Source organism: Vitis riparia, chromosome 7, assembly GCF_004353265.1.
Source record: "Vitis riparia cultivar Riparia Gloire de Montpellier isolate 1030 chromosome 7, EGFV_Vit.rip_1.0, whole genome shotgun sequence".
Lineage (NCBI taxonomy): Eukaryota > Viridiplantae > Streptophyta > Magnoliopsida > Vitales > Vitaceae > Vitis > Vitis riparia.
Genome location: NC_048437.1, coordinates 30,358,697 through 30,377,507, shown reverse-complemented (window position 1 = coordinate 30,377,507; position 18,811 = coordinate 30,358,697).

Below are 18,811 nucleotides of genomic sequence, written 5' to 3'. Positions count from 1 at the left end.
ATTTTTTCTCATGGAGTGTATCTCGCTCTTGTCTGCAGCTAAGCAATTCCAATCAATCGCAAACAACTTGGTCCCACTTCGTGGAAATGATATTTCTACTACTAATGGGCTTGCAGTCTCTGCTTTTACCATGAGCTATGTGCTCATGTTTGTATCGTGAGCAGTGCAGCATCAGTTTTCAAGACAAGAAGAGGCCCAAAGACTCATTTGTTGGTATTCCTTTGAAGTTTCTTGGTGTTAAGGAAGAATTATATCATAGCCTTCGATATAGAAGTGCCATATTACGCCTAGATGGTGAGGGATTAGATTAATGATTTGAAGGGGAGTTTTTCACCTAGTGATCTTAGGGGTAGGTGTTCAATGGTTTGGTTGAGGAAGTTATCTCATGAGTTGGCACAAAGTTGTGACCGTTCAACCCTTGAGCATGTTCTTGCTATGTTTCCAAGTGCGTCACTCATTGGGAATGACCCATGTGTGCACAAAGCGGCTGTTCTAGTTGGCTCTATGCTTGTTGCACCAGGAACTCCACGTAGACCAGGGAATGGCCAACTACAAGCCCGAAACCAAGGTCCCCACCTCCAACAGAGTAGATCAGAAGAAATGGTCTTGGCGAAACCATTGACTTGGCTGAAATATTGCGAATGGAGTCACAAGATTGGTTCCTAGGATTTGTGGAGAAGTTCTTGGATACTGATGTGGACATCTCGGCATCATCAGATGATGGTCAGATAACAGGGCTCCACTAGGGCAGAACACGATTATTCTCTGAGGTCCTGAGAATTCTCGTGAAGCAGTAAAACACTTTGAGAAAGCTCCTGATGTGCCACACAGCCATACCAAACTTTATGTGTGGTCAAAGGTATGTAAGTTTGAAAGAGCAAGGGGTTAAGCTAGAGCAGGGGCTTCAGATGCTCCAAGTCTTTAAGGAACACACCATCAAAACATGCGTCTTGGAAGATTTTGCATTTTATGAGTCTCGCCAGAAAACAATTCAGAGGAAAAAGGCTAAACAACAGCAGTTTCAGAAATAGGTATGAAAAGAGAAATGACATAATGAGCACCCCTCCAGAATGGCTCCATCCCTGCTGCATGGCTTGCATGGCCATTTTGGGCATGCAACTTTAGGTTGCGTGTCTTTCCTCATTTTTTTCATTATCATTATTTCCTCATTTCAGAATTTTAAAATAATTCCCTACACTCCCATTTTTTTATATAATTCCCCGAATTCTAGTTTTCTTTCTAATTTTCCAAATTCCATTTTTATCAAATGATTTATTTATTTATCTTTAATTTTCATCTTTAGGATTTTTTTTTTTAGAATCATTCAAAATCTCATTTCCAATAAAATTTTGCCGCCAATTTTCTTCGGCATGCAATTTTTACAACTTCCATGAATTTTTAAAAATATTTTAAAATAAATATGAATTTATTTCCATTATTCCGAATAATGGAATCTATGGAATTAATTCATGCAAAAATAAATGGGCTTTGGTGGGGGCCCCACATAGGTGATTTTATAATTGATTGATTGATTGATTGATTTAGTTGTCATGCATGATTGATTTTTATTCTGCTCTATGACATGCTTGAAGTTATTCTTTAAATTGTACACTAACTTCATTTCTTGATAGCGCATTGATCGTACGTGGTCCAGATACGCATCCACTCGCATCCTAATCATTTTCTTTGCATGTTTTGATTCTCATATGTGCATGTTTCCATCCTAGGTATTCCTTTATTTACTCATCCATTGCCATGATTGCTCCGTCTCATTAGTAGAGACCCGACTTTATGGACTTAGAGGAGTGCTACGGTCTTAACCGTACATTCCCGATAAGTAACCTGACCCCCAAACCCGATCCGATTTTCCACAGACCACATTTTCCAAAATATGAAGTTACACTTAGGGTTTTTCTTTCTTATTTTATTTACCCTTTAAAAATAAAACAAAAATAAGTGGCGACTCTAAGTCATTTTCTTAATCAATAAAAATCATTTTTTTCAAAATAAAAATCGAGCCCACCATCAAGTGGGAAACGCATGAGCCAAAATGTGGGGTCCACAACTACTCATGCCAAAAAATATTATAGCAAAATAAGGAATTTCTTGTTGTGATTTTTTAATTACTACTTACCTAAAAATGAAAAAATGCATGATTTATTTTCCCCTTTCCCATATTCATTTGTTTTTTTTTAAGTTCAAAATATCCTACTTTAAAATTATGATTTAGCTCATTAATCTCATAAAATTTTCTTAAATTAAGCAAATTATGTGTGTATCCCATGAGGGACATTCAAAATCTCCTATAACCTATTTTGAAGCACCCTTCAACTTCTATAAGTTTTCATTTTTATGCATTCATCTCCTGGCATACAAGAGTAAGTAACAAATTTATGTAAGAACTAAAATGTTTATTAAATATAAATTTTTTTTAACTAAATAAAATTACTAGATGAGTTTTAGGTTATGTTTGATTTTTGGAAAATAATAAGAAAAGAAAATATAAATGTTAAGGAAAATAATTTTTTCACATTTAATTGTCCTATGAAAAATATTAAAGAAAATCAAATATAATTAAAACTAGTTAGAAACTTATTCATTTTAAAATTATTTAATCTTTATATCAATGAGTTAATATTTGAAGTACCAAATAAAAATAATTTATTAAATTTTAATCTATTTTTTATTTTTTTTAACTTTTTCTCCTACTACTTTTTCTTTGTATTTTCCCTCAAAATTTTCAATAACTAAACATAACTTAAGGAATATAACCCCAAATGTGCAAACTTCTTTTTTCCCAAAAAAGAATGACATTACTCGCATTAAATTATATATATATATATATATATATATATATATATATATATATATATATATATATATATATCCATATTTGGTTGCAATGACATATTTGAAAATGTTATTAGTATGCAATTTAAATATCAAAGGAGACAAAAATATATTGTTATAATTAAATTTTAATTTTGGAACTCTTATGGTTCTTTTTCTTTAATTTATCATTCTGATATCATATGCTACCAAGGAATCAATAATCACGAATATATCGAAATTTGAATTTTACATAAATATCAGTAGATATTTTAGATTATAAAATAATTAAAATTAACTTATTTATAATAATTTTATTTTAATTAATTTATAAAATATATAAAAATATATAAAAATATACATACAATAATCATATATATATATCATACATCATAATATATCATAAAATAAGTTTGGCTTAATGATAGAAGTCATCTGTTTTAAAACATAAGCCACAATAAATGGGCATGTTGGGTCTAATTCTGACTTTAGCTCATTGTATTAAAGTTAAAAATTACATCTATGAAGTCATTGGATTCCATCTATCTTTTGACCTATGAGAGAAAATTTTAAAGTCATCATGTATAGTTTGGTTGAGTTGATTCAACATTAGCCCGTTAAAAAAAAAAATTAAAAGTTTGGGCATTAGACATCACCGATATTTCATCGAGTTTTTGTCGATATATCGTTGATAAATCATCCAAATTTCAACAATTTTTTCCATCCAGGGCCGAATATTTTTATTATGTTGCAAATTTATTGGAAATTAAAATATCGACGATATTTCCTAATAAAATCCAATATTTCTGTTGGTCGACGTATCTTACCCATATATCGTATACATTTTCTTTGATACATGATATATCAGTGATATACTACCGATATATCCCAATATTTTTATCCTTGGATGCTACTATGTGGAACTAGAAAGGGGAAGTGCAGTTTTAATTTACCAAAGAGAAAATACATAAGATTGAACAACTTGTTTTATTATTTGTTCACAGGCAAGGAACACAAACAAACCATGAATTTCATTTATATTCCAAATTGTGTAAGTAGCATAACTGATTTACAATCTGAAGTTACAACAAAGCAGATTTGTTGAAAAGAAGAAATACGGAATTAAGAATTGAAACCCAAAATATCTCGTAAGTTATTTTCACGAAGAATATATCTTAGAGAGTTGATTAGATCTAGAAATAAAAAAATGTTTGTTCTTCAACATCTAATCAAATCTAAAATATATTCTTCCAAAGTTGACATCGAAGTAACTATAATTTCCGTTCTTCCTCCTCTCCCAGCAAATTGAAGTTCATCTATGGTTGTGGCAGTGGCCAGGGGCAGGCGGGCTGGGGGTGTAAGTGCAGGAAGAAGGCTTGGATGGCGGTACTGGACCAGTTTGATTCGGAAGTGTGGACGCTACGTTGGTACTCTCCTTCGGCTTCTCTCCCAAAGTCCTTGCATCTGAGAAAGATGCAAGACCTGTAAGGATCAAGACCAGAAGGAACACCATTTTTGCACTACTCACGAGTGTGTCAACTCTCAAGGAATACATTTTCGGGACAAAGAAGGATCGATGGTGGATTGTTGAGAGCTGAGCACGTTTATGGGGCTTGTTGAGAGTGGTTGTGAAGGTAGGCTATACTCTCTGCAGATCCATATACTGAGGCAAGGTGCATATAAGCTAGCTTAAGAAGCCTTCAAGGAAGCCGGGGGTGTCAATATTTTAAAGGAAGCCCTCGAACTAGACAATAATATCTCTATCAGTGGGCATTTTCCCGAGAGCTCCATGAGCATAATCATCTTCCCATCCCACGAAGAACCAAACTTCAGCAATTTTTGAATCTTTTCTGGGAAAGTGGTTACCCATTTAGATTAACATACGTTTGAGTTGGTTAATATTGACGTTTGGAAGTTTTCAAAGGTATATATAATTTGCCTCAAGAAATAAAGATGAAATTCAATTAATCAAATTGCTAAGTCAGTTGTGTTTGGTTCCCGGGAAATTTCCACAGTGAAATATGAAGGGAGAGAAATAGCATTACTTGCCGTGTATTGCCAGCTACGTATCTCTAAAAGAAAATTTTTCTCTTACAAATTGAAAAATTCTCAAAACACTGCCATATGCGGACAAAATTAAAAGCCTGGGAATCTGAACATTCAAAGCTGTGAATATATCCATTGCCGGCAAGTGGGAAGTTCCTTCAAGATCCGCCTTTGAAAATAGAGATCATGAACAGATCTCTCATGTCCAAACTTCTGATCACGCGTACACTACATCTTCCTGGCAATAAGCAATAATTAAATAATTAAACTACCATGATGATGATATGAGGCCACACAAGAGTTTTCGCGGCCGGTGCTATGAAATGGGCAAGAAGAGAAGTGAGATACAGAATCACTTGTGCCGTTTTTCTAGGAAAAGCATAGGAATTAGAGTTGGGTACGTGGGATATTTGTTGGACATCAAAGCATGCATCCAAAGCTAGCTGTAAGATTTCCATTGCCGACATGTAGTGGCAAGTGGCAAGTGGCAAGTGGCAAGTGGCAAGTTCCTTCACAGAAACATCGCTGAAAAATTGCGACTAATATCAAAAGCTAGCTGTAATATGATCCAGTGCCGACATGCATGCAGTGGCAAGTTCATTGAAGAACCCTCGTTGAAATTTGCCAATAGTGGCAACTTCCTTGAACACCCATAGTTTAAAAAAATTACATCCCAAGATATCAGAAAATGTGTTCATAGCTCAAAATAAAAATAAGAAAATAAAACAAAACTAACACCTGGGGCATTTCAAATAAAGCTTAGTAACGACTCTTAGGAACACAAAATAAGAAAAGTAATCATTGAAGAGATAACATGTTATTGTTCTGGTTATGAAATTAGTTACACACTCTTTACCTGTTAGTTATACATTATTAGAAGTAGTTAGATACATAGAGGATTATTTAAGTTGTAAACTATGTTTTCTCATCAACATGAAATACCCATTTTATCAATTCTAATATGGTATCAAAGCCATTCTAAATGGCTGGAGAGAAATCATTTTCTTCTTCGTTGAAGAGCTCTCCTTCTATAGCGAAATTTGTTCCAGTTGTATTCGCACACTCGTTGTCAATCAAATTAGATGATAGCAATTTTCTTCTCTGGAAATGGCAAGTTGGAGTTGCAATACAAGGTCACAAACTGCAAAAATTTATTCTGGAAAATGAAAATCCACCAGAAAGGTTTCTTACGACTGGAGATTGTGTTCAAGGGAAGATAAATCCAGAGTATCTTGACTAAGAACAACAAGATTGGTTGCTCTTTTCATGGCTACTCTCTTCAATGACAGAAGCGATGCTCATGCAAGTGGTTGGGTGTGACACTTCACGTCAGATTTGGAAAACTCTTGAGGTGTTCTTTGCCTCACAAACCAAAGTTAAGATATCTCGGTTCAAGACTAGGCTCCATAACACAAAGAAGGATGATCTATCAGTAAATGATTATCTGTTAAAGATTAAATCCCTAATTGATCAGCTAGCTTCTGTTGGATATGTTGTTACAACCAAAGATCATATAGATGCAATCTTTGATAGATTGTCTTTTGAGTATGATACATTTGTTGTTACGGTGAATTCAAGAAATGATCTGTATACAGTCGCAGAGATTGAATCATTGTTGTTAGCACAAGAAAACAGGATGGAAAAACATTCTAAGGAGCTTGATTCAACAAATCAAGTGAATATGGTGAAGATTTCTAACAATCAACAATCCCATAAAAAGTTTAATGGAGGACAAAGTAGTTTTCAACGCAATTTCAATGGACAAGGTAATTACAGATCTCAAAATTTCAATAGAATGCAACTCCACAAATGTCTGCCCAGATGGCTGCTATGGTGGTTAATCCTAATGTTGTGATAGATAATAGTTGGTATCCCGACTATGGTGCAACCAACCACTGCACACCAGATCCCAATAATCTCATTATTCAAGACATATATGCAAAAAATGACCAAATTCATATGGGAGATGGTACTAATCTTGCAATTCAACACATTGGTCAGTCAACTTTTCCTTCTCAATTTTCATCTAAACTTCTAGTTTTAAAACAACTTCTTCATGTCCCATCCATTTCGAAAAATCTTTTGAGTGTCTCTAAATTTGCTCATGATAATAACGTGTTCTTTGAGTTCCATTATAAACAATGTTTTGTTAAAGACTAAGTCACAAGAACTATCCTACTGTAGGGTAAGGTAGCCAATGGACTGTATGTTTTTTATAGCTCAAGCATTCAACTCAAGTCCCAGTCACTCAAGTCCTCGTCAACTTATCATGTTCCATGCTTTCCTATAAATCCAAAATGTATGTCTGTACAAGTTGCAACAATAGCCTCTAATGCTTCAATTGATCCTATTTTTCAATTTTGGCACAATAGGTTAGGCTATCCTAATGCTAAAGTGATTAAAAAAGTGTTGTTTTTTTTTTTTGTAATATTCCAACCATCAATAAAGACTTGCCTGATTTTTGTAATGCTTGTTGTCTAGGAAAGCATAATAAATTTCTCTTTCTTGATTCTACTACTAAGTACATAAAACCTCTAGAACTCATAGATTCAGACTTGTGGGGACCTTCCCTTGTTTTGTCTTCTAATGGCTATAACTATTATGTTCACTTTGTTGATTCATTTGCTCGTTTCACTTGGGTTTATCTACTCAAAAATAAATCTAATGTCTTGCAAACATTTATTAACTTCAAAACTTAGGTAGAGTTACAACTAGGTTGTTTTATCAAGAAAATCCAAATTGATTAGGGTGGTGAGTACCAAGCTTTTACAAATTATCTTGAGTCTAATGGCATAATTCACTGAGTTGTTTGTCCTAGAACCCATGAACAAAATGGTCTTGCTGAACGCAAACATAGGCATATCATTGAAACACCCTTGACACTCTTAGTTCATGCCTATTTATCTCTACGATATTGGGATGAAGATGTTTGAACATCAATTTTTTTTATCAACATGTTGCCTTCCTTAGTACTTTCTGGTCAAATTCCTCTCCAAGTTCTATTCAAACAACAACCAAATTATTTCATGTTGAAAGTGTTTGGCTGGTCTTGTTTTCCAAACCTTAGACCCTACAGCAATACTAAGTTCCAATTTCAATATGTGGAATGTACTTTCTTGGGCTATAGTATCAAACATAAAGCTTTCAAGTGTTTAGATCCTCAAGGTTGTATCTACATATCCAGAGATGTTCAATTCAATGAGAAATCATTTCCTTTTGCTAAAACCAAGTCCATTACTTCTCCTTCTTCTATTCCTAGTCCAACACCTACTTCCCATTCTGCTTTTATTCCTATTCATTCCTCAATTCTATCTGTACCCTCACCTTCCACTTCTTCTATTACAAACACAGTTGCTGACCAATCCAATTCTGACCAAACCAATGCTAAGCCTGTATCAAATGTATTTAGAAATGTTCATTCCATGAGAACCAGATCTAAGGCTGGAATATTCAAACCTTAAGTCTTTATGGCTTCTAAAGAACTAGTTTTCATTCAAGAAGCTTTATAGCAAGATCATTGGAAAGCTACTATGACTGAGGAGTAGTCAGCACTTGTTAAAAACAAGACTTGGTCACTAGTACATTTACCACTTAACAGGAAAGCAATTGGTTGTAAATGGGTGTTTAAAGTAAAAGAAAATCCAGATAGTAGTATACTGAAGCATAAGGCACGATTGGTAGCAAAAGGGTTTCTCCAACTTGTAAGTTTTGATTTTACTAAGACTTTTAGTCTTGTAGTAAAGCCTACTACAATAAGAATTGTTTTAATAATTCCTTTATCGAATGGTTGGTATGTAAGACAGTTGGATGTGAATAATGCATTTTTAAATGGAGATTTACAAGAGGAAGTGTATATGGAACAACCAACTGGCTTTGAAATTTCAAATTCTCCACACTTGGTGTGTCAGTTGCATAAAGCATTATATGGTTTAAAGCAAACTCCAAGAGCCTGGTTTGAAAAACTAAGGGATGTTTTAGTTTCTTTGGGGTTTATGTCCTCCAAATTTGATCATTCTCTATTCATTAGACATTCAGCTAGTTGTACCATGTTTGTTCTAGTGTATGTTGATGACATACTTGTGACTGGAAGTTCTAAATTTGAGATTCAAGCCCTAGTACAACAACTCAATACCAGATTTGCATTAAAAGACCTTGGTGAAGTTGACTACTTCTTAGGAATTCAAGTTAAACATACTACAGATGGTTTACATTTATCACAAACTAAGTATGTAACAGATCTTTTGTGCAAGACAAAGATGCAATATGCCAAAGAGCTACCCACACCTATGTCCAGAGGAGAAAAATTGTCCTGCATTGGAAGTGATCCCGTAGGCAATCCACAACTCTATTGAAGCATAGTTAGAGCCCTACAATATGTGACAATTACACAACCAGAACTTGCTTACTCAGTCAATAGGATTTGCCAGTTTATGCAAAATCCTTTGGAGTCTCACTGGAAGGTAGTAAAAAGGATTCTTAAGTACTTAAGGGGAACACTTGATCATGGTTTACATCTTAAGAGATCAATAAACTTAGATATTACAAGGTTTTGTGATGCAGACTGGGCTTTAAACCTGGATGAAAGGAGATCAACTATTGGCTTCTATGTATATCTTGGTTCAAATATGATATCTTGTAATTCAAATAAGCAAAACACAGTCTCAAGGAGTAGCACCGTAGCTGAATATAGGAGTCTAGCTACTTTGGCAGCAAAAGTTACTTGAATAGAGTCCTTGCTAACAGAATTACAAATTTCTCAATGTCATGTTCCAGTACTATGATGTGATAATTTGAGTACTGTACTCATGTTAGCAAATCCTATTCTACATGCTCGGACAAAACACGTTGAGTTGGACCTATATTTTGTGTGTGAGAAAGTTATGAAGAAAGAGTTGGATGTTAGCCATATCTCATCACAAGATTAGATTGCGGACATTCTAACCAAAACTTTATCTAATACTCGATTTTTGTTGTTAAAGAACAAACTAAGAGTTGAACAATTATCCACTCTTAGTTTGAGAGGGGTAAGTTGTGAAGAGATAAGAGGTTATTGTTATGTAGTTATAAAATTAGTTACACATTGTTAGAAGTAGTTAGATACAAAAAGGGTTATTTAAGTTGTAAACTTTATTTTCTCATCAACATGAACTACCCATTTTATTAATTTTAATAATCATTTCAACTGAAAGCATATTGTCTTAAAGTAATAAATTTTGAAAAACCAAACAACCTCTTAAATTTTAATTTTACTTGTACTAAATTATAAAAAAAAGAAAAAAAAAAAAAAAGAATACATTTCGCATATCTATCTAACAACCAAAAGTTATGTAACTTTTAACTTTTATATTTGAACTTATTGGGAAAAAGGGTATGCTTTGACACTCTTAGAAAGAAAAAGTGAAAATAGACACATGTTTAGTATCAAATATATTTTCTTAACTTAAATATTTTGGATCCTATGCATTGTTATCTTCCTATTTAGTAAAATATAATTTTAAGTTCAGTTGATGTGACCTTGTGACATGTTTTCAGTATATAATAGTTTCAGAAATGAATAATTACTAAAAATTATTTTGAAAATTAATGGCCTTGAAAATATAAAAGTTGTATTTTTTTTTAACAAAGAAAATAAACTTGTGTTATTTTTAAAATATATTTCTTGAAAATATAAAATTTGTTTTTACATTTTATTTTTTATTTTTGAAAAATGAAGAAAAAAATTTGTTATTTTTAAAATATATTTCTTACTTTCTAAAACACCTTTATCCCTCGTAGAAAAATCTCTGTCAAAATCTCCCATTGAAAGAGAACTTATCCCTTATAAAAAACTATTTTTTAAAATTATATAAAAGATTTTGTGCTATTGATTGTTTTAATAATGCTGTTTAAGTAGTGGTCTAAATTAAAAATAAGAACAACCCTTCTTTATAAATTATTAAATAATTTCAAATTTTAATTTATATAAAAGTTATTTTATATTTAAAGAAACTTCATAAATTAGTAAATAATTTGAATCTTGTTATCTAAACGTTAACTTTGGCTTCTGAAGTTAGAAAGTTATCTTCATCATTACTTAATAATATTTGAATAGCTTTTTCAATTTGATAAATATTATTATTAATTATCTAAAATTTAATATTCTTAGAATAATTAAATAATTAATATGAAATAAAAGTCATGAACTTAAAGTTACACTTTTACTCTCTCTCACTAATTAAGCTATTCCACAAGATAAATTATATTTTAAAATTTATATTTAAAATATAAAATTAATAAATAGTACTTACTAGTACTTACTAATTAATATATATGTCTCACAAATATAAAATTAAGCTTCAAAGCACCCCAAATGCATTACTAATTAATAAATAGTACTTCCTAGTAAACAAACGGAATTGGTCATCAACAGTAACATCAGCATGATCACTTACATACTTTCATGATACATATGTTCCAGTTCGATATTCCACAAGAATAATGGTCCAGCCAACACGGTGGTCAACGCCGGTCAACACACGCTACAGGCTACGAAAACTCAAAATTGTCTTTTAACTTTTGTTGTTAAGCGGACTCAAACCCAAACAAAAGACTTAGGTGGTGTTTGTTTTTTTACTTAATTCTAAATAGAACCTTAATACTTAATAATATTAAATATTAAGTTGTTTGTTTTTGTAGTATTTTATTTCTATTAAGTATTAAAAAGTAAAAAAAAAACCATTGTGTTATTTTTTCTATTTAGAAAAAGCCACATATTTTAGCTTTTTCTATTTAGTAAAAAGTTTATAATAAGTCATGAAAAAGCAAAAAAACAAACAACCTAAATTCTAAAACTAAATGATTTTCAGCAAAAAGCCAAAAAAACAAACACCATCTTACCCTTGTTAAATGCATTACACCAAATATATTTATATTTAAAGTCATCGTATAAACAAAATATTAAAAGAACATTTTAGAGAACAAATTAATTATAATTATTTTATAATTAAATAACAAATTTTTATTTAATTGATTACCAAAAATATAAAAACTATCATGATAATTTTCTTCTTAGTATTTATAATCTCATTATTAGAGTAATTAAATATTAAAAAATTATACATATATCACCATTTATTTTATATCATTTAATACAATTAAAGTAAATGAATCATAATTTTACTATTAAATATATTTAAAATTAAATATGTTATAATCAAATATGACAATATTATTATGAAATAATATTTGATGTAATTTAATAATAAATGTATATTTATAAAAGTCATATTTTTTTTATCAATACATATGATATTATTATCAAATATGATATAAATCATATTATACATATATCAAATTCTTCAACAAAATAACTTTAAAATATCTATTATGTTTCTAATTACATTTTTGTGAAGTTTTTCTTACATTTTTATGAATTTTGATCAATCTTAGGTCTATCAATATTTTTTTCCAAAATATCCGTTGATATATTGTGATATATCCAATATATCCGTAAAATCAAAATATCGATATATCTGTGATTACCGATATATTCGTGATTACAGATATTTTTATCATCGGTTTGGATAATGCACTATTTCTAAGGGATTCATTCAAAAACGTTATTTTGTATTTATATATAGATGTATATTGAAGTGGTAGCCATGGGAAGATGCAATAAATATATGGTGAAATTTGTAATGAAATAATAAAGATACATATGGGTGAATTATAAAAAGAAAAAAAATATAATAAATATTCTAAAACTATGGAAAAATAAATATTATTTCCTTTGTTTAAATGTGTTTAATTTGTCTCATTCGATATAAACTTGATAAAAATGAAATTATTATATATATTTTTATTGTTGAGCATTATAACATGCAAAAATGATGAAACTTCTTCCCATCAAATTGAAATTTCTAAATCTTAAACCATTTTGACCATGATTGTGTTGTCCAAGTAAACACTTGTGCATGTTCTAATACTGTATTATCTCTCCTTCTTGGGTAGTAAAGCATAGTAAGTGGAGAAGATTGATTAGCTTTGGCTATAAAAGATTCCATTTACTTAGACTTAGTGAAAAAATGGAGGAGCATATATATTATCGATTGACTTTAGAATGAGGTAACACACAAGGCACGCTGCGCCCCACATTTGCATGAAGAGACAGGACTACCCTTCGAATGGGAACAAGTATGTCAGAATGCTTTTGAAGACATCAAAGAGTATCTATTAAATCCCCTACCTCAGTCTTAGGGGCTCTAGTCAAAGGGCGTCCTTTGACCTTTTACACAACAGCTTGTCTTGATTGGTTCTCACATTCTTGTGCCCAAAAGCACAGGTGAGTTCGACTTGAGTGTTCATTGATTTGATGGATCTATATGTTTTGATGGGTGAAATGAGGTGTACCGTAGTTTGGTTTGCGCATTGTTTTAGGTACAAAGGATCATAGGTTCGAAGCCTATCACCTTGATATGATGTTTAGAAAAAGGTAAGGGTAAGAATTACCATAAAATAGTTGTCATTTTTCAACTTGAAGTGATAGGAAAGTTAACCTAACTTTTGGAGTGCCATTGTCGTTTATTAAGCAATGGTTCTATCCAGCCTAGGTGGATGCTGGTTCCCACATAGATTTTGATTTAAGTAGTGAATGTGTTTGTGTCCTCTTTTCTTAGTCTACAATTATCCCTACTTTTCCTTAGCTGCAAATATATTTACTTGGTTGAAAGTAGAAATGTGTAATTGGCTTTGTCTTAGTAATTCCTATTAGAGAAAGAAAGATCTCCATGTAGGCAATGAGGTGAATACAAAACAACCTAGTCTATCCAAAAGGTGTCTTTGCATTTGATGCCATAATTTGTACTTGGGTTTGTGGCACATTTGGAGTATGCTTCAATCTAATAGTTTTATTCTACGAGAGGCTTCACGATCAATCCTAATCAATCCTTCTTCCACCACTTTTTCAAATGATAATGAAAGAAGAGTTAAAAAACATTTTCATGGCCTATGAATCGGAAGCCCTATACCTTACCATCTCGCTTTAGACTCACTTGAGTGAATGTTATTACACAATAACACTAATCGACACGACCCTTGAAAAAAAGTGTACCCCTCTTTTATATAAAAATATCACTATTTTATTAAAAAAAATCACTCAATTGTGTTAAAAGTACCATTATGATAGAAATGATGATTAAAAGTACTACTGTGATAAGAATGATGTACCACTCTTCTTTGATTTAGGGTAAGGTTTGTTAACATCTGTCACGTGTTCCAAATCTTATATAATGATTAAATAACAATGAATTTAGTGAGTGTTATTGCACGATAACACCAATCAATACAACCCTTGGAAAATATGGTATTTTTTTCATAAAAAAATGCATTACTCTTTTATGAAAAAAGTACCATTAAAATGTGTTAGAAGTATCATGATAAAAAAAACATACCAATTTTCTTTTATTTAGGGTAAGGTCTATTACTGCCTATTAAGCCACTATATTTAAAAAAAAAAATGCAAAAAGGTGGACATATTATGGGGAGGGAAAAAATAAATAAATAAAAATTAAAAAAAAAACTATGTTGATTACCATGTGTAAAAATTTTAAACATAATAATTATATTCTTTGACTTGTCATGTCAAATTTAAATAAAAATAAATAAAATTAAAATAAAATAAAAAATGGAAAGTGAGAGAGAGGTAGTTAGGGGTAAGAGGAAATGGATAAAAATAGCATATGGTAGTCATAGAATTTTGAAGTTTTTCATTATTAGATTGAATGTTTGAAGGATTGCTGCTTCTTTTTTTCAAAATGCATATATTTAAAAGTAAAAAGTGAAACTTTTCAAAAATGTTATATTTTTTCAATGGATCGTAATACATTGATTAAATTAATTACGATTCACAAAGCTTTTCATCAAAATTGTGTCCTTGTTTTAGGGAAGGGGTAAAAGAATATCTGTGGATATTTAACAAAACTACCTCGAAAACCCCATAAACAGAAGGAGAACTTTCCCACCACCACACCATGTTTTCGGTAATATTTGAACTTTTAGTGAGAATGTTAAACCATTTCCTTTAGTTGAGTTGTTTTTGACATATCAATGGGAATATAATCTATCAAGAATTACCTAGAGGGCGCTGCAATCCACACATGAGTCATTCTCCGACAGTAGTTCATGCTTTTAGTGACTTCTGAATTTGTAATGGCAAAGTTGACAATCTTTTAGTCCATCTAAATATAAAATTGCCTTTTCACATACAAGATTGTGTCAATATCTCTCAAGACAAGTGGTGTGACAGTTGTTTCCACGGCTCATTTTGATATAGAATTGAAGTCTTGAAGATATGCTCTGATATGCTCTACAAGGAAAACTTTCGGTGTCACCACCAAACTTAATTCATTGCTTCCCTTACAAGGTGCGTGTCCAATTACCTATTATTGATTGTAATAAACTTGAAAAAGATTTTAAAATTGCGACTCAAGTGTTAAAGTGTCATGCCTCCTCTATTAATATTCGGTGCCTTGCAAAAGATGTTAAAATGATTTAAGTAGATTTTCATAGGTATGATAATGACCTAATGTTGAGAAAAACGAATAAGTTAACAGATATTTTGGCTAAACAGTTTCCAAAGAATTTTATGAAGTAGATATTAGAGGTGTCTGTACATGGTAACTTGTTTAATTAATAGTATTTGCTTTTATTAAAAAAAAAAAGAAAGAAAGAAAGAAAGAAAGAATTAACTTGCCAAGATATGAGATAGGCCAGCTCCATGGGCTGTTTGGGCCCAAAGCGTCCTGATTAATGAACTAAGGTTTAGAACTTGCCATTTCCTATCCATAACACTACACACAATTAATATCATCTTGAGGCCCATTAGAAAATTTTACCCGAACTGGCTAACGATGAGCCCATGACCCATGACAGATTCCCGACAATTTACATTCATAAACATGCTAGAAGTTGAAATAGTGTTTTGGGTCGCTGCATACTCCGCTCACTATGCATGGAGACACCGTTGCTGTCTAATAGTACTGGGTTTCATTCTATGGTCTTTAAACGTATATATTCACAATTCCAGCGTTGGCATGATTCAAATGAACAAGAAAACAATTAAATTTCAGGTCAGGATCCTGCAAAAGTACCGAATCAATTTGTGAAATCCTGAGAGATCTGCAAAAGTACACACACCACACACTATAATTCTAGAAATACAATCTTGAACCTTTTAAGAGTTTTTTATGGAACTTGGAAGATCATCCACAGAAATTAGAGAGAAGAGAGAAGGTAGTACCACCGTATGGATTGTAATATCTACATGCATTTGGAAGAAGATAACTATCTGGTTCGGAACAGGAAAAAAAAAGAAAAAAAAGAAGAAGTATGTCATCCTCTCTCTGTTGTTAATTAATTATACTGCTTTTTCAAGTAGAATTTTGAAACTACAGAAACGGTAAAAACAAAGAGAGAAAAAAAAAAAAAAAAAATCAGTCCATCTCAAGGACTTCAGATTTATCTTTAATTATCTACATTCACATGCTCATATTTAAATCATAAGAGAATCATAACATCTTAGACTTAATTTTTTAGGCAAGCTCTATAATTATATATATATATATATATACTTTAGCTGAGAGTTGCACCGTGGCAGAGGTAAGTTCATCCATGACTAGGGCATCGCCCAATAACTCTGCCACCATTGTTGCCTATGTGAGTGCATGGAGAAGGACCGGACGGTGGGACGGGAGCTCTTATAGATGAAACTTCCAGAGAACTATTTCTAATCCTCACTCCCAGTTCCAGGGGCCTTGAAGCAGCATATCCGTTGGCTGTAAGAATCACCAAGACAAAGATGATAACCCTCATAGACTTGAAGACCTTCTTTCTGAGAACTTCCATTGATTGTTGTATCGGGATAGAAGATGCAAGAAGCCTCACAGAATTAAGATCCCAACTAGGGTCTTGCAAAGATGGAGTCAGTCCCTTGAGCTTTTAAATAGCTAGGAAAGTGCTTGTTTAATAGCCATCTAGGCCTGAATTTTGCCACTTGCCAATGCCACTACTAGTCTTCTTTATACTTCTTTATTAAGGTAGCTAGTTATATTACAACTTACCAATTTGTGACCCGTGTAAACGAGCTGGAAAGAATCAGGAGTTCCCACTCAGATACATTATTATGGAAAAATATGACGGTACGTAGCACGATCTAGGAGAGCTTATCTCTATGGCGATGCAAAGAGGTCTCTTGTGTATATATATACTGAATTACAAGTAAGTGTTAGTTCAGTCAAGGAGAGAGTCCATGAAATCACTCCATATTACTTCGGTTGAAAGCTCAAGATACTTTCTCTAGATATATGGCATTTACCATTGACCGGTATTATTGGTTTTTTTCAATCTGGAGAAGTTGGATCATTTTGACTGCTGAACTCGCAAAATTTTTTACCATAGATGCTCTTAAGTGGAGCAAATCACCAATCCCGATCTTGAAATAAGATGAACTCGGCTGCCATTGGAAATTCAAAATCTACAGTGAATAGGTTTGGAGCTGCTATCTTTGATGAAGTGAGCTTTCAGGAAAATTTGATTGTATATCATAAGTAATGCTATCTCATTCAATGATTTTAGTCACTTGTCATGTAGTTTAGCTGTCGCTGCAATGTTGTCCACCAATAAATAATGTCCTAAAATGTATGCTATGGATTGGAAGGCTCTTACAAAAGACAAACAAAGGAAAAACACGAGTTCAAATAATAGAACAGTTTGATCTAATAAAAGACAAATGTGGTAGAACTATGCATGATTCACTCTTCATTTGCGAGGAGAAAGTGAGAATAGAAGATAATTAATGCAAGCCCTTAGACATTTTATTGCATTGTTCATGCGATTCCAGTCTTTCTTTCTCCACTAAAATATTGGTCTAGTTAACATGTATGCTACAACCCCTTGAGAAATGTGTTGATGCTTCTATTCATTCACTTAACATGTTGTAAAACTCAAGAGTACTTGAGGGGGTCCATTCATCACCCTAGAAATAGTCACGGGTTTGGCTCGCTCCCCGAAACCTCTATATGCCACCAAATAAAACTCATTTATGAAATCATTTAAGCTTATGATCAAAATATTAATTTCGATTTTAGTCGTTCAATTTCATTGCCAAGAACTGTTGAGAGGATTGCAGCAGTGCAGGAAGCCGACTAAAACAGATTGTTAGAAGAGAGATTTTATCAGTAGCATAATCTTAAGTCCTGGCTTTAAGCTCTTAGAAATGTCTCTTTTGCATTTCCGGAATAGAATATCAACGGTCTAAATCTTTTTAAGTCCATCATTATGGTCTAAAAGTTACACATTTATTTTATAAGCACCCTACTTTAGGTAGCTTCCCATGCTAAGCGAGATTGCGGGAAGCCACTCACAAAAAAGAACTATCATAGTCTGTAACAACTTTTCAATGTCGGCCACATCATTCTTTCTGAATTTCAGGGCTGTAAAGTTTGGAATTCCTTAATTAAGAAAATTTCGATTCTCCTGTCCCTAAGCTTTTGAGTGCTCATAACCATCTCTCATTAGTCATGTTGTGCATTATTAGGTTTTATTGATAGTGTTGGATAGTGTTGATGATTGAGATGATTTGTTTTTATTAAAAGCATATTGGCAATAGATAGTGTTGATGATTTCTTAAGTGGTAAAGGCTCTGTATATTCTAATCATAAAAAGGGATTCAAGCAACTTCACCATCATCTGCTGCATGTTATCTTTCCATGGCTGACCTCAACCATTCAATTGCTTATAATTGTGGGTGGGGTTATATCAAAGTTGATTTGTTGCATTCTATCTTCCACGTAACAAGTGATTTGTGAAAACAGCTAATTAAATTAAATAGTGGAGAAGATCTCTTGATCTTCCTTTCCTTTCCCGCATGCTATATAATTAATTCATCAAAATAATGCGCCGC